At 40.1% G+C, this 21,151-nt stretch overlaps 1 non-coding gene across 1 annotated transcript; it reads right to left on the bottom strand.

Moving 5' to 3' along the window:
• Positions 1 to 6,621: 6,621 nt before the first annotated feature.
• LOC140715005 (U6 spliceosomal RNA) lies at positions 6,622 to 6,729 on the bottom strand. The gene has a single exon (XR_012096046.1). It is a non-coding gene; the product is annotated as a U6 spliceosomal RNA (small nuclear RNA).
• Positions 6,730 to 21,151: the final 14,422 nt, after the last annotated feature.

Genomic DNA, 21,151 nt, shown 5'->3' on the forward strand with positions numbered 1-21,151 from the left:
ATCCCAAACTTATCTTCATGGCACCTGTTAAAGAAATGAAGAGTCTGTATTACTGATATTTACTTCGGATAGATTGCCTGAAGAAGAAATATATATATATATAAAACACTCTCTTCCCAGGGAAAATTGACTGAAACTTTTTCTTCACAGTCAACACAAAGAAATGAATGGTCTTTGATCAGTTCAAATCAAGTCAAGTCAAGTCACTTTTTATTGTCATTTTGACCATAACTGCTGGTACAATACACAGTAAAAATGAGACAATGTTTTTCAGGACCACGGTGCTACATGAAACAGTACAAAAACTACGCTGAACTACGTAAAAACAACACAGAAAAAAAAACTACACTAGACTACAGACCTACCCAGGACTGCATAAAGTGCACAAAACAGTGCAGACATTACAATAAGTAATAAACAAGACAATAGGCACAGTGGAGGGCAGTAAGTTGGTGTCAGTCCAGGCTCTGGGTATTGAGGAGTCTGATGGCTTGGGGGAAGAAACTGTTACATATTAATACCAAAAAAAAATTAAAAAGAACAGACATATAAATAGATGCTTTTGGGAGGGTGCCTTATATTATATTATTTATTTAATTTATTTAGAGATCCAATATAGAATACACCCTTCCAGTTCTTCGCGCCGTGCCGTTCAGCAATCCACTGTTTAATCCTAGCCTATTCACAGGACAACTTACAGACTACTAACCGGTACGTCTGTGGAAGGAAACCGGAGCTCCCGGAGAAGACTCCAACATTCCATGGGAAGAATGTATAGACTCCTTACAGATGACATCAGAAATTAACTCTGAACTCCGATGCCCCGAGCCATAATAATGTCGCGCTAACCGTTACACTACCATGATCCCCTGAAGTAATTTAGTATCGCAAGTGAGACCTTTCTTCATGGCTCAAAATGTTATTTCCTCTTTCAGAAGCTGTCTGACTTGCTGAGTATTGCATTAGTTTAGTGCATTTGCTCGAAAATCAGACAATCAAAGCAAACAAAGATATTGCTATGAGTAATTCGTGGTAAATAAATTTGGTGGCTCTGGGTCTGTACTCAAAGGAATTTAGAAGAACAAAGGGGAATCTCATTGAAATCCATTGAAAACTGAAAGGCTTAGATAGAGTGGACGTGGAGAAGATGTTTTTTATAGCAGAGAAGTCTAGCACCAGAGGGTATAGCCTCAGAATAAGGGGACATCTCTTTGGAACATAAATGAAGAGGAAATTCCTCAACTAGAGGGTGGTGGATCTGTGGAATTCATTGCTACAGATAACTGTGCAACTCAAGACAGTGGGTATATTTAAAGTGGACATTGATAGGTTCTTGATCAGTAAGGCATCAAATGTTACAGGGAGAAGGCAGGAGACTGGGGTTTAGAGGGATAATAAATCAGTCACGGAGCAGACTCAATAGGGCAATTGGCCTAATTCTGTTCCTATATTTAGAAGCCATTTGGAAGGCACAGGATGTATACATCCCAATGAGGAAAAGGTATTCTAAAGGAAAGACGACACAACCTTGGCTAACAAGAGAAGTCAAAACCAAGGTTGTGTTTTCAAAGAAGTCAAAACCAAAGACAAAGAGAAGACATATAATAGAGCAAAAGTTAGTGGGAAGTTAGAGGATTTGGAAGCTTCCAAAGCCCAACAGAAGGTAACTAAAAATGTCATTAAGAAGGTAAAGGTGGAATACTAAAGTCAGCTAGCCAATAATATTAATGAGGATAAAAGAGGAGAGCGAGTGGATATCACACTGGAAGACAATGCTAGAGAAGAGGTTGTGAGGCATTAGTAATGATCTTTCAAGAATTAATAGATTCTGGAATGGTTCTGGAAGACTGGAAAAATGCAAATGTCACTCCACTCTTCAAGAAAGGGGAGAGGCAGAAAAAGGAAACTATAGGCCAGTTAGTCTGACCTCAGTGGCTGGGAACATGACACAGTTGAATATTAAGGATGAGGTCTCAGGGTCTTTGGAGGCATGGTTTCCTCAAGGGAAAATCTTGCCTGACAAATCCGTTGGAATTATTTGAAGAAATAACAAGCAGGATAGACAATGGAGAATCTGTTGATGTTGTGTACTTGGATTTTCGGAAGGCCCATGACAAGGTGACACACGTGAGGCTGCTTAACAAGCTATGAGCCCATGGAGGTACAGGAAAGATTCTAGCATGGCCAAGCAGAGGCTGATTGTCAGAAGCAAAGAGTTGGAATAAAGGGAGCCTTTTCTAAATGGCTCCACACTAAGTAGTGTTCCACAGGGGTTTGTGTTGAGACTGATTCTTTTTACGTTATACATCAATGATTTGGATGGTGGAATTGATTACTTTGTTGCAAAGTTTGCAGACAGTATGAAGATAGGTGGAGGGGCAGGTAGTTTTGAGGAAGTAGAGAGGCTATAGAAGGACTTAGACAGATTATGAGAATGGGCAAAGAAATGGCAGATGGAATACAGTGTTGGGAAGTGTATGGTCATAGAAAAAAATGAAATGGTTGACTATTTTCTAAATGGAGAAAATATACAAAATACTGAGGTGCAAAGGGACTTAGGACTCCTTGTGCAGGCTTCCTTAGTGGTCAGTTTGCAGGTTGAGTCTGTGGTGAGAAAGTCAAATGCAATGTTAGTATTCATTTCAAGAGAACTAGAATATAAAAGCAAGTCATGTTGAGTATAAAGAACTGGTGAGGTCTCACTTGGAGTATTGTAAGCAGTTTTGGGTCTCTTATCTTAGAAAGGACGTGCTGAAACGGGAAAAGTTTCAAAGGAGGTTCACAAAAATGATTCCAGGATTAAATGGCTTATTATATGACGAGCGTTTGCTAGCTCTGGGCTCGTATTCACTGGAATGCAGAAGAGTGAGGGGTGATCTCAGTGAAACCGATTGAATAGTGAAAGGCCCTGACAGAGTGGATGGTGAGAGGACGTTTCCTATGATGGGAGAGTCTAAGACCAGAGGACACAGCCTCAGAATAGAGGGGCATCCTCTTAGAATGGAGATGAGGATGAATTTCTTTAGCCAGAGAGTGGTGAATCGGTGGAATTCTTTGCCACAGGCAGCTATGGAGGCCAAGTCTTTATGTATATTTAAGACAGAGGTTGATAGATTCCTGGCTGAGAGGGATCAACCGTGATGAATTGGTAGTGAAAACTTGATGGGCCAAATGGCCTAATTCTGCTCCCATATCTTATGGTCTTATGGTCTAAGTTTTGCAACATGAATACAGATTTGCATCAATTATAAGGAACACTTGACTATTTTAGTATCAAATATTGATAAAAAAGTACCCAAGATCTTCTGTAGATTTTTTTTTAAGTACACATGGTAGTGATTTCTACACTGTTGTAGAGTAAGGTGATGGTTTCAAAGCTTCTCAGGCAATACCCTTGCAGCACATAATGACATTTGAAACCCTTGATGAGATTACTTCCCTGTAATCACTTCCAGGTATCCATTATATTCTCTGTAAATAGATACTACCCAATGGTTTCCTAGTCATCAACTAGTGTTTTGTAATAAACTTGCACAAAAATAACCAAATTATGAATCCTTTGATGCAAAGGCGAACTTGTATCTTCAAAGAAGCTGTTGACCTCTATAGCCAAAGGATGCAGAAAACAGAAATGTTATAAAGCTACCCAATTAAAATATTGATTATGGTTAGGGTTAAGATGGTGTCAATTCCTGTCATGACCTTTAAATTCTTTTCACTGGCCACAAGGCTTTGAGATATTTGATATAAAGATATGCTTAATATAAAGAGAAGGTAACAAGTCATCAAACACTTGACAATCAGTATCTAAAGTGATTGATCATTGTATTTTTGTCACATTACTACACTAATGGAGTTTCTATGGTATAAACTGTGAAAAGACTTGCCCTTTGGAAGATGGACCTGCACATCTTTGCAAGAACAATGGTAAACCTTCCTGGAACAATGTCAGGATTAGATTTAATTTCACCGTTTAGGTGACAGCTATTGTCTTTTGAGCTTTATTCTGACACTGATGTACAGTAATTTGAACCCCTCAATTAGCTTTCTGCCTTGGAATCAGCCTCAGGTAATAAATGCTTCCTTGGCAATGGCTGAGTCTTTCTTCCTTGACATTCCTTTGTAGAAACATTCATGTTTCTATTCCTGGTAACCCCTACTGTTTTGGTGCAGGACTCATGTGCATGCTGCACCCATTTTTCTGTGAGTACTTTGGGTGGTATTGTTAGGAAACCAAATATCCATGCCATCACTTTGAATACTAATCTCTAATCATTGGACTTACAAGATACCAGACATACAAAGAAGAAATCTACAGAGATGAGAGATATTGAAGCAACCTCATCATTCCCAATCAGTATAAAGTCAAACTGATTGGATAAAAAGTAGATTAAAAAGTGTTCCCTTTTGCAATATACCAGCAGTATAAAAATATTAAGCTCTGATAAATAGCTCTTGAGGCACACCCTGTGCAAGAGACACCTGCACCTCAGCCGTACAGAAAATAACATGTTCTTATAGATAGCATAGATAGCCTTCCTTTACTCTTGGGGCATACTCCTGAAGTGAAGTAATGAAGGAGCAAAGTGAGCCGAGAATGTAAAAAAAAAATCATATTGAAAAGACCACCTTTTCACCAGCCAGGAAAATTACATAGGGTAGCTATTAGTAACGCAGAATTAGAGAAGTGATAAAAATTGTAAAGGAATATCTACAGTTTTATTTGTTTCCAGTAAGTTAAGAAGACATGCCTGGTAATGGTTGTTTAGAACTAAGCCAGTTCTTTCTGATAAATCCTTTGATGCCAAGCACACAGAAGATCCTTTTTTTTAAGACTGAGGCTCTTTTTGCTTGGCCCCAAATAATGTGTATAACAAATAGGTGGGTGAGCTGGGTATTTCTAGGTAAGCTGCACTATAGCACCATTCCCTGAATGACAGCCTACTCATAATTTCTCTGGGCTAAGATGCTGATTTAACCCTTACATACTGTTTGGGTCAAATTTGACCCGTTTTGACATTTTACAGCAGTAAAAACACCCTAAATGCCATTTTTTAGCTGAAATTTGATGACTTTTCCTAAAGTGACCCAAAATGCACAAAAATGAAAATATTTTTAAATTTTATACTTTTGTACAGGTGCTACAAATTTTTGTACATTAAGGCTGTTCCAGGTCAAATTTGAGCCGATTCTATTGAAATGGATTTTAGATCTCTGAAACGCTAATTAAGTATTAATCACCCATTTATTAATGTCAGACAGGCTATTTATACAATCTAAATAGATCTGTGGTTCAAAATTTGGTATAGACACTTGTTATGAGGGGATTCCTGAGCGGGGTCAAAATTGACCCGGACCATATACTGTGAAGGTATAGAATATGAACAGGTTGCCGGGGTTAAGAGTGTGCACACCAGGAAACATGAATGGAAACAAGACAGGCGAATTTCAGTAAGTCCACTTGGAATGTTTTAAGTTGCTGATGATCGACCGAGCTCCAAACCTAGATGGCCAAAAGATATGCTGTAGGTTGAAAACAGAACATGGAAAATCAAAAAGACTGGAAACAGTATAAAGCAACATTCAAAATTCTATTCTATTTAGCAGAGTAAACTGAATCTGAGTTGTATTTACAAGGTAAGACTATTGCTTAACTTAATTTTACTTTTGTTTAATATTTGCCAGCTTGAAGACTGCTCCGGAGGAACAACAAGTCGATCCAAGAAAATAGGAGCAAGGATAGCACTGCCCCCACCCCCCCACCACCCCCAGGTTCACCCTGTGATCATGTTTGATCTGTTGCCAACTTCAGTTCTTGTTTGTCAGATTTACTAGCCCCCACTTGCTCAATATTTCAACAATTATTGACCTCTGGTGATCCAGCTCAGTGGGGTAGAGAATTCCAAAGTTTACCATGCACTATGAGAAGAATTTCCTACCTACTTCTGTTCATGGGCAAAGCACTGAAAGCCATTAATTTTACTGACAATTTCTGACTGATTATAGGAAATTTGTGTTCTATTTTCAGAAGCCTCTTTGTAAAATACCAGTGGTCATTGTGCCAGCTGAATTTTGGAATGACAGAGTCATAGAGCCTCACAGTGTAGAAACAGACCCTTTGACCCAACGTGACCAGGCTGACCTTTTCTGGCTGTCCACGCTAATCACATTTGATTGCATTAGGACAGTACCCTTCAGTACCCTACATGTTTATCTGAATGTCTCTTAAATATAGTAAATTTTAAGTGGGACTACAGCCTGAGGTCAAGGGGTTAAGGGTGAAAGGTGAAAAGTTTAAGGGGAAAGATGAGGGGAGACATTTTCATTCAGGGGGTCCTGAGAGTGTGGAACAAGTTTCCAGTGCAAGTGGTGCATCCAAGCTTGATTTCAATGTTTAAGACAAGGTTGGATAGGTACATGGATGTTAGAGGTATGGAGGGCAATGGTCCAAGTGCAGGTTAACGGGAGTACGCAACTTAAATGATTTTAGCATGGACTAAATGGGCTGAAGGGCTAGTTTCAGTGCTGTACTTTCCTATGACTCTGTTTTTAATTTCACCACCTCCACTGGCCTCATATTCCAGAGGAGATAGTCGAATATAAATTTTTAAAAATTTAAAAAAAAATATGGAACGCTTCACGAATTTTGCGTGTCATCCTTGCGCAGGGGCCATGGTAATCTTCTCTGTATCGTTCCAATTTTAGTATATGTGCTGCCGAAGCAAGCACAGTCGAATATAAGTTGATTGGATTCAAGAATACTGGACATCATATCTATTTGTGAAACTTGCATAATTACATATCACGATCATCCTAATAAAAGGTAATGCAGACAAAAGTGAAGCAATAAATAAATAAATAAACAATAGATAAATAAATAAATAAATAAAAGTAATAAATAAGTAATTGAAACATATTTTAGGAAAAGTGAAAGGGACATTGTGTCCTGAAGTAGAAAACTTTCTGTTTAACTTTAATTACCGCAAGTGTACCCATCAGTGGAGGAACTGGAGGAGCTGGAGCTGTTGGACTTGGTCCTGGCTGTGCTGCTGCCTGCTACAGAAAGGCGAATACGATGAATCTATCTCTTCTCTCCTTTGGAATATGATACCAGTGGAAGTGGTGCAGTCTAACAGTGAGTGACTGCCTTGGATGTTTTTTTTGTGTGATCATAATGACCCTTTTGGACATTGGCAATGTAGAATACTGCAAGTCTGGTTCACTGATTAATTGACTGATGGCAAGGGAGATGCGTGGCCCCCGTTTTAGTGCAAACTTGGCCTCATGCTGCGAGGTCACCTGGAGAGGAAACACCAGAAGCAGTGTGGTTCAGTGTCAATGCTTAGTTGGGGGCTAGTCCCCCTCAGTTTTCTCTTGGTGGAAGACAAGCTGGATTGCGTTCGTCTGTGTACGGCGTGGGTTTGCTCTTGCTGAGAACATTCATGTACCATCAATCTACAGGACATGACACTTGGGACTTGGACTATATTATATTATTTATGTGCGACTGTATGCTTACTGCTTATGTGCCTGGAGGAATGCCATTTATTTAGCTGCATCTATGGTTTTTCATGTATAGTTAAATTACATTTAAACAAAGTTAAAACTTGTTCTGTTTAACCAAGTGCTATATTAGAAAAGAAACGTACCTTCCTTCCAGTGCAAAATGTTTTACCTTGATTCTGTGCAATTACCACTTTGTTAACCAATAACCTTCGTTCCTCATCTTATTAACTTAATAATATTAGATTTGAGGAATATACTTAATCAAAAATGAAATCAGAATGTTGTGATTTTTTTTCTCAAAAAGGCACTATCACAGGTATAATTCCATAGTATTCCAAAGCCTTTGAAATAACTATTTATTTCAATTTCTATTTATTTCTGCTATTGAATATTTCAGTATTTCTTTTGGAAAATTCCTCCATTTAACCTGTCGATGGTGAATGTACTTTAGCTGAGAAGTCTTCTTTGCTATATTGAATTCTGGACAGATCGTAAGACATATGGAACTCATTCTTTCAAATGTCACTGTAGCTCTTTGTTGAAAATCTAACATTTCAACACAGTAATTGGTGTATCTCAAACAGCATTATCTTAACTCATGCATGTAAATTAACTCCAGGTTACTTGTTCTCCCTGCAGAGAATTGTCCAGCAGCACAAATTATGAACAAGTAGCAAGAAGGAATTGAAATTCCTTGGCAAGGAATTCAGACAATTCAATTCTATTGTACTGACAGAGGTCCAAAGTGATGTCCCGGCACACAATCTGATTTTTTGGGATGAATTGTGCTGGTTGCCATGGGGATCAGAGCAGAAGTTATGCCCGGTGAGAAGCCATTGGAAGAGTAAGGATGGCTTGCAGATTATGGCAATAGCACGGAAAGTTGATTAAGTGTTAGCATTGCCAGCTCACTGCTCCAGCTTAATCTTTCACATTTAAATGCACGTTCCCAAACAGAAGGATAGTGTAAGAGTAATGGCTGATAGCATTTTCCACCACCGCGAAGTTGATCGTGGTTCACCACTTCTGGTCGTTTCTATAATCCTAGGAGTATTTTGTACTTGCATAGCTGTTTATTGTTTCAACTGTCTATAGGGATCAGTGTGGCTGCTGCTGAACTAATGTTTGCCGACTTCAAGGCTTCGCAGGAATTAGTGGTCTTTTCCCTTGAAACTCAGCATGACTGGAAGAATAAGTAGAGTGTGTGCGAAACGGAATGAGCTACCGGACAAGAGAGGAGGAAGAGGAGAGGCTTTCAGCTGAAGTTTCCATCTATCCAGGGAGTTCACCAAGTAGATCTCCCTCATGAATACATCATATGAATTTGCCCTCACTGATATTTAACAAGTGCCCCACCCAAAAGCACAACCTCACTCAGCTTCCTTTCCATTACTTTATTGACGGAGGCAACTGGGGCCCCTTATTCACAAAGAACTGATTTAATTCTTCCCTGCTCTTGGATATGACCCTGCATGAGGCATAGGCTTTTCACGGAGCAAGTTGGCTATGACTCATGCACATTACCATATGGGTAAAGTAGGTTAGTATATGAGTCTTTGCAGCAAGATCCTAATGGATTCCTCTACTCAGTAAGCGTATCATCGGCAATTGCCTGACACCTTGGCAGCAGTCATGATACTCTTATTCTGTGCAGTCACCATCATCTGAGCCTCACGAAGATAGCTACTGAGTGACAAGTGCCTTTAGGTAATGGCTTGACTGATATCCTGAGCAGATCACACAAGCCTCCGAGTGCGTAACACAATCTGTAATAGGGAGAAAACATGGAACATGCTGACACTGGCTTGAGGAGCTCTTGTGTTGTCATTTGATCAGATTTTAATGGTTCTGGAGGTTGGCTGCCTGGCGCTCAACCTCAGTAGGATGTGAGGTCAGTCTTTGTCACCAGCTACACGTCAAACAGCTGAGAGGGTGGAGGAAGTGCAGGAAATAAAGTAACAGGAAAAGAAGGTGGAATGAGGCATCCAATATGATCTCTCTCCAAATGTTATACCAGTAATGACTGCCCTAATTCCTAATTTGCCAGCTGTACATTTTCATAGATTAGTCCAATCACAGCAGCCATAGCAAAAGCATTAAAACTAACATGAAATTAATATTCTGCTATTAGCCTACTGCTATTAGACTCCCTTTCTACCTCTTCAGTATTGTCACTACAGCATTGTTCCATTCCCATTCCAACGTGTCAGTCCATAGCCTCCTCCTATGCTAAGCCCAGGCCACCATCTGGGTGGAGGGGCAACACCTTTTATTCCGTCTAGGTAATGTCCAACCTGATGGCATGAACATTGATTTTTCCTTCCAGTATCTTCTCCCTCCCCGCACTTCCACTATTCCCCAATCTGACTTTTTAACCTCTTTTCACCTGCCTATTATTCTCCCTTGGATCCCCTCCTCCTTCCCTATCTCCTATGGTCCACTCTCCTCTTCTATCAGGTTCCTTCTTCTCTAACCCTTGACCCTAACCACACACTTGGTTTCACCTATCACCTTCCAACTAGCCTTCTTCCCTCCCTCCCCCTCCCACCCAACCTTTTTATTCTGGCATCTTCTCCCTTCCTTCTATGTCCTGAAGAAGGGCCTCAGCCTGAAATGTTGACTATCTATTTATTTCCATTCATGCTGCCCGATGTGTTGAGTTCCTGCACCACTTAGTGTGTTTCGCTTTAGATTTTCAGTGTCTGCAGATGCACTCATGTTTGTCCCTTCAGTATTTCTTTTTGCATTACTGAAGACTGCACCGCTGTACTGCATGCCATTCCATTGTTATAATCCTGGTAGCTGTTTCTTTGTTGTAATTAGTATTATCATGCATTGTTTACTCTGTGAATTCATGTGAACAAGGAATTTGACTTCACCCTGTTGCATATGACAATAAGCTATTCTGAATCTGACAATGAATCAAATTAATCTATTAAATCATGTCACAATGTAGTTAAGTACCAATTAATCGTTCTTGTGCATATGCTGGGTGCTTATTTTTGATTTTTTTTTGCCTGACCTGTATCCTGTAGAGTAAAACCATAAGATCATAAGACATAGCAGCAGAATTAGGCTATTCAGCCGATCAGGTCTGCTCTGCTACACCATCATGGCTGATCCATCATCCCTCTCAACCCCATTCTTCTGCCCTAATTAATCAAGAACCTATCAACCTCCACCTTAAATATACCTAATTACTTAGCCTGCAGAGCCATCTGTGGCAATTAATTCCACAGACTCACCACCCTCTGGCTAAAAACAACTTTCCTCATCTCTGTTCTAATGGATAACTCTGAACTCTGAAGTTGTACCCTCTCGCCCTAGACACCCCCCACCCCCCCCCCCATAGGAAAAACCCTCTCCACATTCACTCTATTCAGAACTTTTAACATTCTTCATGGGTAGAGACTAGGGAGAATTTTACAGCCAGTTGATGTTCATGGATCCTTGTGGAAAGTTTTCTCCTAGTTTGGCCAAGGTAATATTTGCTGCAGTCGCTGCATTGGATTTTGTAGATCACATTGGTCTTATCCAATAGCTTGGTTCTCTCTTGTCTCTAGTAATAAAGATCGAGTGGGGCACAAATTTGACTGGGCATCTGTGAAAGTCATGGCACAAGTAAGTGCGGCAGCAAGAGAATACTTGAATACTAGAAGCATGGTTTTCTGTGAAGAATTCTGTATATAGACATGTAACCCTTGATCCTATTTATGAGCCAATGCAGGCAAAATTCCAGACAAAGTTCACTTTGCATTCAATCAGTGACAAGATTACCTCTCTCCATCACAAATGAGCTTCAGTAATGAAGACCAATCGGCTGATAAGTTCAGGCATACGGAGGACACACCACAATAATCAGTGTACTAATGATGTCTCCTTGTCTAGTGATGAATTGACAAGATCGAAGAAGAACTCAGTGTAATCATTAACCACCCAAACAACATATGCTTTGAATTATTTTCATACAAAGAGTATGTTGGGTAGACAGTCATAAATTGAGTGCACAAAGAAGAGAAAAAGCTAAAAAGTCAAGTCCCATTTTCAAGAAGAATACTAATTTGCATGATATTGATGAAAAAGCTGATAATGATGAGAATAACAGAACTGTGTGGCCTTGAGATTTACAATGTAAAAGCTAATGATAGACAAGCAATATGGCTTATATCATAAATTAATAGCAAATTAATTAACATAGAATTAGACACTGGTTCAACAGTTTCAGCCATTCTACAAAATGTTTGAATGGCATTAAAAAAATACCAAACTGAAACCTGCAGATATCCAACAAAGAACTTATGCTGGGAATGACATTAGTAAATTTGAAATTAAGCAATCAACAAGTCACATTGAGTTTGCATGTGGTACAAACAGGAGGACCAGCATTGTGGGGTCATGATTGGCTGAGACAACTACAACTTGATTGGAGATCCATCCAGTATTTGCATACCACATGCCCGGCAATAAAGCCAACTGAAAGTGAGGTAAGAAAGGTACAGGGTAATGACACAACTGTCTCCATGCCAAACACTGTGAATCTTTGCCCAGCAGGAGATAAGCAGTTGTTGGTGCCAATCACTTTGCCTCTTATTGGCCAAGCAATGACCATGCTGCTCAGAGGAATCTTAAAAATGATGAAAGCTACAACAATTTTTGTAGGCAACATAACTGAGAAAGCTTCAGATATGTTAATCAGGCACTTACTTGCGAAATGCGGCTTTGTTTAAAGTTGGAAGAGAGTTCAAGGAACTTCAAGGAAGTTGTAAGCATTCAGCTTTTGTGAGTATGAAGAACCAGAACCTACTCTGTGAGCATCAAGGTTATTGCATGAACTTCAATAGACAATAGACAATAGACAATAGACAATAGGTGTAGAAGTAGACTATTCGGCCCTTCGAGCCTGCACCGCCATTTTGAGATCATGGCTGATCAACTACTATCAATACCTGGTTCCTGCCTTGTCCCCATATCCCTTGATTCCCCTATCCATAAAATACCTATCTAGCTCCTTCTTGAAAGCATCCAAAGAATTGGCCTCCACTACCTTCTGAGGCAGTGCATTCCAGACCCCCACAACTCTCTGGGAGAAGAAGTTTTTCCTTAACTCTGTCCTAATTGACCTACCCCTTATTCTCAAACCATGCCCTCTGGTACTGGACTCTCCCAGCATCTGGAACATATTTCCTGCCTCTATCTTGTCCAATCCCTTAATAATCTTATATGTTTCAATCAGATCCCCTCTCAATCTCCTTAATTCCAGCGTGTACAAGCCCACTCTCTCTAACCTCTCTGCGTAAGACAGTCCAGACATCCCAGGAATTAACCTCGTGAATCTACGCTGCACTTCCTCTACAGCCAGGATGTCCTTCCTTAACCCTGGAGACCAAAACTGTACGCAATACTCCAGGTGTGGTCTCACCAGGGCTCTGTACAAATGCAAGAGGATTTCCTTGCTCTTGTACTCAATTCCCTTTGTAATAAAGGCCAACATTCCATTAGTCTTCTTCACTGCCTGCTACACTTGCTCATTCACCTTCAGTGACTGATGAACAAGGACTCCTAGATCTCTTTGTATTTCTCCCTTACCCAACTCTACATCGTTCAGATAATAACCTGCCTTCCTGTTCTTACTCCCAAAGTGGATAACCTCACACTTATTCACATTAAACGTCATCTGCCAAGTATCTGCCCACTCACCCAGCCTATCCAAGTCACTCTGAATTCTCCTAACATCCTCATCACATGTCACACTGCCACCCAGCTTAGTATCATCAGTAAATTTGCTGATGTTATTTTCAATGCCTTCATCCAAATCATTGACGTAAATTGTAAACAGCTGTGGTCCCAATACCGAGCCCTGTGGCACCCCACTGGTCACCACCTGCCATTCCAAGAAACACCCATTCACCGCTACCCTTTGCTTTCTATCTGCCAACCAGTTTTCTATCCATGTCAATGTCTTCCCCCGATGCCCTGAGCTTTGATTTTACCCACCAATCTCCTATGTGGGACCTTATCAAATGCCTTCTGAAAATCGAGGTACACTACATCCACTGGATCTCCCCCGTCGAACTTCCTGGTTACATCCTCGAAAAACTCCAACAGATTAGTCAAGCATGATTTACCCTTGGTAAATCCATGCTGGCTCGGCCCAATCCTGTCACTGCTATCTAGATATGCCACTATTTCATCCTTAATAATGGACTCTAGCATCTTCCCCACCACTGATGTCAGGCTGACAGGTCAATAGTTCTCTGTTTTCTCCCTCCCTCCTTTCTTAAAAAGTGGGATAACATTAGCCATTCTCCAATCCCCAGGAACTGATCCTGAATCTAAGGAACATTGGAAAATGATTACCAATGCATCTGCAATTTCCAGGGCCACCTCCTTTAGTACCCTAGGATGCAGACCATCTAGACCTGGGGATTTGTCAGCTTTCAGTCCCATCAGTCTTCTCATCACCGTTTCCTTCCTAATGTCAATCTGTTTCATTTCCTCTGTTACCCTATGTCCTTGGCCCATCCATACATCTGGGAGATTGCTTGTGTCTTCCTTAGTGAAAACAGATCTAAAGTACTCATTAAATTCTTCTGCCATTTCTCTGTTTCCCATAACAATTCACCCAATTCATTCTTCAAGGGCCCAACATTGTTCTTAACTATCTTCTTTCTCTTCACATACCTAAAAAAGCTTTTGCTATCTTCCTTTATATTCCTGGCTAGCTTGCGTTCGTGCCTCATTTTTTCTCCCCGTATTGCCTTTTTAGTTATGTTCTGTTGTTCCTTAAAAATTTCCCAATCATCTGTCCTCCCACTCACCTTAGCTCTGTCATACTTCCTTTTTTTTAATGCTATGCAATCTCTGACTTCCTTTGTCAACCACTGTGGCCCCTTTCCCCCCTTTGAATCCTTCCTTCTCTGGGGGATGAACTGATTTTGCACCTTGTGCATTATTCCCAAGAATACCTGCCATTGCTGTTCCACTGTCTTTTCTGCTAGGCTATCCGTCCAGTCAACTTTGACCGACCGGCCAGATCTCCCTCATGGCTCCATAGTTTCCCCTGTTCATCTGCAACACTGACACCTCCGAGCTGCCCTTATCCTTCTCAAATTGCAGATAAAAACATCATATTATGATCACTACCTCCTAATGGCTCCTTTACTGCAAGATCGCTTATCAAATCCTGTTCATTACATAACGCTAAATCCAGAATAGTCTTGTCCCTGGTCGGCTCTTGTACAAGCTGTTCCAAGAATGCATCCCGTAGGCACTCTACAAACTCCCTATCCTGTGGTCCAGCACCAACCTGATTCTCCCAGTTCACCTGCATGTTGAAATCCCCCATAACTACTGCGACATTACCTTTGCCACATGCCAATGTTAACTCCCTATTCAACTTGCACCCAATATCCATGCTACTGTTTGGTGGCCTGTAGACAACACCCATTTGGGTCCTTTTGCCCTTACTGTTCCTCAGTTCTATCCACACAGACTCTACTTCTCCTGACCCTATGTCCCCCCCTTGCAAAGGACTGAATCTCATTCCTCACCAATAGGGCCACCCCACCCCCTCTGCCCACATTTCTGTCCCTACAATAGCACGTATACCCTTGTACATTCATTCCCACTTCAAGTGGGAGACAAAAAGCTTCTTGTAAAAGTATAAGCAAAGGGGAAAGCCCAGCTGGATGAATGGAAGACCAAGAAAAAAGTAGTCAAGGGGAATACAAAAACAAAGGATAGGTTGGATGATGGTGTGGATGCAGAAACCAAGAAGAGAGATCAAATTCTAAGGGGAACAAAGGAAAGATTGATAGGAGAATACTCCAGTGAACTAAATGCACCTTCCCAAGATCAAGGTGCACAAACTAGAAGAAGAAAATGAAGGAGAAGAAAGTTGTCCAGAATTGCCATAGCCACTTCTTATAGTCTCAGAATCAACTCTTACAACCACCACAAAAGGGAGCCCCAGAACCTGAGCTAGTTTTCACAGCTACAAGTCTTACCTTCCAAGCAGAGTGATCCTCCTTATTAGGAAAGATGTTATCTCACAAGGGTAAGAAAACCTCCACAGCAATCAAATCTTTAGGCCTGAATGGGACAATTTAAAATTTACTATGCTGTGGATGTCTGTATAGAGTAGTTATGCAATATAGTTGAGATTCATTCTTCATTGAGTTGGAGTTTATAGCTAAGTGAGAGCAAAGTTGTGTGTTTTCTATTTCAGTAAGATTTGTGTAATCTTGTATATACTTGAGTAATCTTGGTTGATTAAATACTCTTTTTCATTTAAATAATGCATTATGAGTTACACATACAAATATGTGAATTGCATATGTCATCACGCTACCACATGATACGTGTGTGCCTCGCTTAAAGTAAACACTAAGTTAGACCTGCATTCCTGGACTCCCATGTCTTCCTTTGAATTAGTTTAATGTTTTAAAGTTGCAAAACATAACAGCTATTATTTTGTTAAGCAGCCTCATGTGTGGCACCTTGTCAAAAGCCTTCTGAAAATCCAAATAAACAACATCCACTGACTCTCCTTTGTCTATCCTGCTTGGATATTTCCTCAAGTTCCAACAGATTTGTCAGGGAAGTTTTCCCCTTTAGAAAGTAATGTTGACTTTGGTCTATTTTATCATGTGCCTCCAAGTTCCTTGAAACCTCATTCTTAATAATAGACTCCAACATCTTTCCAGTCACTGAAGTCAGGCTAACTGGCCTGTAACTTCCTTTTTTCTGCCTCTTAAAGAGTGGAGTGACATTTGCAATTCTCCAGGCCTCAGGAACCATTCTAGAATCTAGTGATTCTTGGAAGATCTTTACTAATGCCTTCACAATCTTTTCAGCTCCTCTTTCAGAACACTGGATGCAATCCATCTGGTCCAGTTGACTTATCTACCTGCAGGTTTTTCACTTCCTAAGTACCTTCTGCTTAGTAATAACAATGATACTCACATCTGTCCCCTGACACTCTCACATTTCTGACATTATGTGGAGTCTTCCACTATGAAGACAAATGCAAAATATTTATTAAATCCGTCCGCCATTTTGTTGTCCTCCGTAACTACCTCTCTACCATCTTTTTCCAGTGGTCTGATATCAACCTTCATCTCTCTTTTACTCTTTATATATCTGAAAAAAACTTTTTGCAGCCTCTTTTATATTATTGGCTATCTTTGCTCCATCTTTTTTCTTTCTTTATGGCTTTTTTTAGTTGTCTTCTCATGGTTTCTAAAAGCTTCCCAATCTTCTAGCTTCCCATTAATTTTTGCTATATTACATGCCCTCCCTTTTGCTTTTATGCTGTCTTTGACTTCTCTGTCACCCACGGTTGCCTCATCCTCCCTTAAGAATATTTCACTCTTTGGGATGTATCTATTCTGCCCCTTCCAAATTGTCCCCAGAATCACCAGCTATTACTGTTCTGGCATCATCCATATTAGTGTCTCATTAGAATCAACTTTGGCCACCTCCTTTCTCATGCCTCTGCAATTCCCTTTACTCCTCCGTAATACTGATACTTCCAGTTTTAGCTTTTCCTTCTCAAACTGCAGGGTAAATTCTATCATATTGTGATCACTATCTCCTAAGTGTTCCTTTACCTTAAGCTTCTTAATCAAATCTGGGTCATCACATAATACCCAATCTAGAACTGCCATTTCCTTTCTGGGCCAACCACAAAATGTCCTAAATAGCCATCTTGTAGGCATTCTACAAATGTCCAATTTTGGGATTCTTCCTGGATGGCGAACACCAGAACGCTTTGAAGAGGTGCAGGGAAGGCCATCCTAGCTGCAAAATGTGCCTACTGCTGCCAGGCTAACTGGCATTTGCAGCCAGACAGACTAATCCAGCCTGGGGACCATGTCTGGCTGTCTACCTCAGTTCTGCTCCTGTGCCCAGACTCCTGCAAATTCTCACCCCAGTTCGCAGGTCCCTTTAAGATGATCCATTGCATGAACCCAGTCACTTAATGTCTTCAGCTGCCATGGACTCTCAGGATCACAGCTACTGTCCACCTGTCCTGCTTCAAGCCTGTTGTCCGCAGATCTCTCAACCGAACTGAGCATGCACCTCCAGAACCAAGGATGGTGGAACATGGTTTACTGGTTCATGAATTCACATTGTCTTGGACAGAGTGTGCAGTACCTAGCTGATTGAGAAGGATGGGCCCAGAGCAGAGGTCTTGGGTGCGTTCCAATTTCATCTTAGATCCACTCCTCTGCCACTCACTTCCAATTCTTCACCTGCAGCCCATTTAAACCCAGCTGTCATCCACAAACCATGTTCACCCTGATATGAACCAGCCAGCCTCATCCAGGTGCTTGTGGCCTTCATTTAGCTTGTTGCCTTGTCGTGTTAAAAGTCTGTTCTCTCTTGTTTTGTGGCCCCTTGTGGAATGTTATTTTGCAGTTTGTTAGTGAAGCATCATTTATTACTCAACAGACTCCACTGCTCTGCTTTTGGGTCAAGTCTCCTCTACAATTCTTGACAGTAGCAGTAAAGCTCACTCAGTATTCTTTATCATAATTGGCTTCATCTTGGGAGATGTTTGAAAATGACTAGTAATTCAGCACCTTTGGAATAAAATAGACAATGCTACCTGAGTGACTTGAAATGCCCTGTACTCTGAAGTTTATATCAGTAAACACAAAAAGAAACTTTCAAGAACACAGATATCTTTCTTGAAGGCTGGAAGCAATCAATAGGTCCTTCAGTATTGTGGACAGAATAAAATAGATAGGTTCAGTATTGACTTTTCGCCTGAATAATTTTTATTTAAAGGACAACATCTGAAATATTAACCTGACAGGTCTAAATTACTGAATGTTTACAGCATTTAAAAATTTTTAATTTCACGAAGTGTAAGATTTACAAAGAGCATTTTTAACGGGGGTTTAATTTTTTTAGTGAACTATGAATAGATTTGAGGATGAATATAATTATATGATATGTGCATACAGTATATAAATATTGTTATTCTATTAGCTATAATATTTTAATCTTCATTACATGCAGACGAGAATTAGAGAGTGAGCTATAATGAATGATATTTGGCACCTGAAGTATCCCTTACATTTAAAATACTTTTTAGGTAAGTAAACAATTCAAAGAGTTGCTTGTTTTAAATGCAATTGTTTAGTAAATTCAAGTGACAAAAATGATTTCAACTTTGTCTTTACGTTCACTAGTCCTTTACTGGGCATTGGTGAGAAAAAGACATTCTTTTTCCATGGCTATATTATTCCTTATTATAATCCTTGCAACATGATCCTGGCCACCATGGTCTGATTATTATTTTCTGCTCAGGCTCATATCTCTCTGCGATACTGCAAAGCTAGAGCAGAGATGTTTATTTAGCTGTAATTGTTACTTGTATCCTCTGCACTCTAGCCTGTAATACTGTCAGACGGGATGTGTTTTGCTCCTTTGAACTAGTACAAGCCACACATGAGGAACATTATCTAGAAGTGCCCTTTGTAAAGAACATTCACACTGTCATTGCTACTTCTCAGATTACTAGCTGGGAATGTGATGAAAAACCACTTGCTTGGAATGTGAGCAGCTTAAGCTGTTATTCCTTAAAGAAATTTGAACAACCTCTAAATAGGAGTCTCTCACCATTAATGGTCCATGCCGATGGTTTCCAAACTGTAATTAGAACTAACTGAATTGAAATCATAGGCCCAGTAAAAGGAATTATAGACTGGTAAGTTTATATGATACTTTGGAAGTTGCATAATGATAATTACCAAGGTTTCAGATGTACTAAGGACTGAATGAAGTCTTCAAAGACAAATGTGATATCTCAGCTATGTGTGAAGGTGAGCAAACTGCCTCAGGAAGAAATTGATGTCTTTACAAATACACTAAAGTTGCTTTAACTGGATCAGGATTTGTTGAGGGATAATTTAAAAACTTATCCTCAGTGTCTTGTAAGACCATAAAATATAGGAGAACAATTAGACCATTTGGCCCATTGAATCTATTCTGCCATTCAGTCATAGCTAATTTTCTTTCTCATCTTCATTCTGCTGCTCTCTCTCCATAATCCCTTTTATAATTAAGGACCTACAAAGCTCTGCCTTAAATGCACCCAATGATTTGGCCTTCACAGACCTTTGTGATTCACCCGCTAACCTTCTATCCAGGATTTGTAGAGCACTGGAAGAAAAAGTTCGCAAGCAAGAGTAATTTAGGGGAGAATCCTGCACCAAGTTTCTGGTATAGGAGCTGCAAATGCTCTAAAAGTTTAGGAATTTTTCCAGTTTAACAACTGGAGTTTTCCTCCCAGTGCATCAGTCACATTTGAGACAGATATGGATTGAACTGACAAGTCAGCTTCTATGTCAAGGAGAAAACAAAGAGGTGAGAAAATAAAGAAGTGTTACTTAGACTGTGTATAGCTTTGTCCAGACTCAGTCTAATTTACAGCAAAGGCACATTGACTTTAGATCTTTTCAGCAGAATAATGTCAAGGTATAGGTGACTAAATTACATGACCGTTTGCTTAAATGCAGCCTTTGAATCGGTAGACAGAAGTTCAAAGTAACATACACTGAACTGTTGGAGGAACTAGATTGAAGTTCAATCTAAGTTATACATTTTAAATTGCAAAGGGATTTCATAGGGCAGGCATAGTGAGCACTGATGTGTGAATTCAGCAAATTAGAGTCAAACAATTGAAAAGTAGAATTGGGAAGCACCCTTTCATGTAAGGGCCACTTCAAATGTGGATCTCCCTTTGCCAAAAACAAATACATGCTGATTATTTTAAAATGGACGTGCATAGATTTTTGCTAAGATATACTCAGTGGCCACTTTATTAGGGGCATCTGTACACCTGCTTGTTAACGTAAATATCTAACCAGCAAATCATGTGGCAGCAACTCAACGCATGCAAACGTGGTCGAGGTTCAGTTGTTGTTCAGACGGGGTGGTCTGAGTATCTCAGAAACTGCTGATTTCCTGGAATCTTGCAGAACAGTTCACAACCTTTTTTTAATGCCATAGACCAATATCATTAAGCAAGTGGTCTGTGAACCTCAGGTTGGGAACCCTTGCTCTAGAGTTTACAGAGAATGCCACAAAAAAACAAAAACAAAATCTAATACGCGGAGTTCTGTTGGCAAGAGTGTCTTGTTAATGAGAGAGGTCAGAGGAGAATGACCATATTGGTTCTAGCTGACAGGAGGTCGACAGTAACTCGAATAAGCACATATAGCAACAGCGATGTGGAGAGGAACATCTTGCAATGCACAACACATTGAGCCTTGAATTGGATGGGCTTTAGGAGCAGAAGACCGTAAATATACAAACGTTTGTTCATTCAATGGCTACTTTATTAGGTACAGGAGGTACTTAAGGTGCTGAATATTCCAATCTTTTTGCTGAGGTGACATCCAGTGAGTTGTTTCCATTATCACATGGTGATAGGTTGTAATTGCTTTACAAATGCTCTAATAATATTTTAATTGAAGTATGCATTTGTTGATCTGAATTAAATTTTATGTTTCATTTTCCACAAGACAATGATGTAAATATGGTTTTAGTATTTTATGGCATACAGTCGCTATACAATGTATTCAGAGTGTCAACATTGCAGAGGTATGACCGAAATTCATAATCCCACCAA

Source organism: Hemitrygon akajei, chromosome 22 (genome assembly GCF_048418815.1).
Source record: "Hemitrygon akajei chromosome 22, sHemAka1.3, whole genome shotgun sequence".
In the NCBI taxonomy this organism is placed as follows: Eukaryota; Metazoa; Chordata; class Chondrichthyes; order Myliobatiformes; family Dasyatidae; genus Hemitrygon; species Hemitrygon akajei.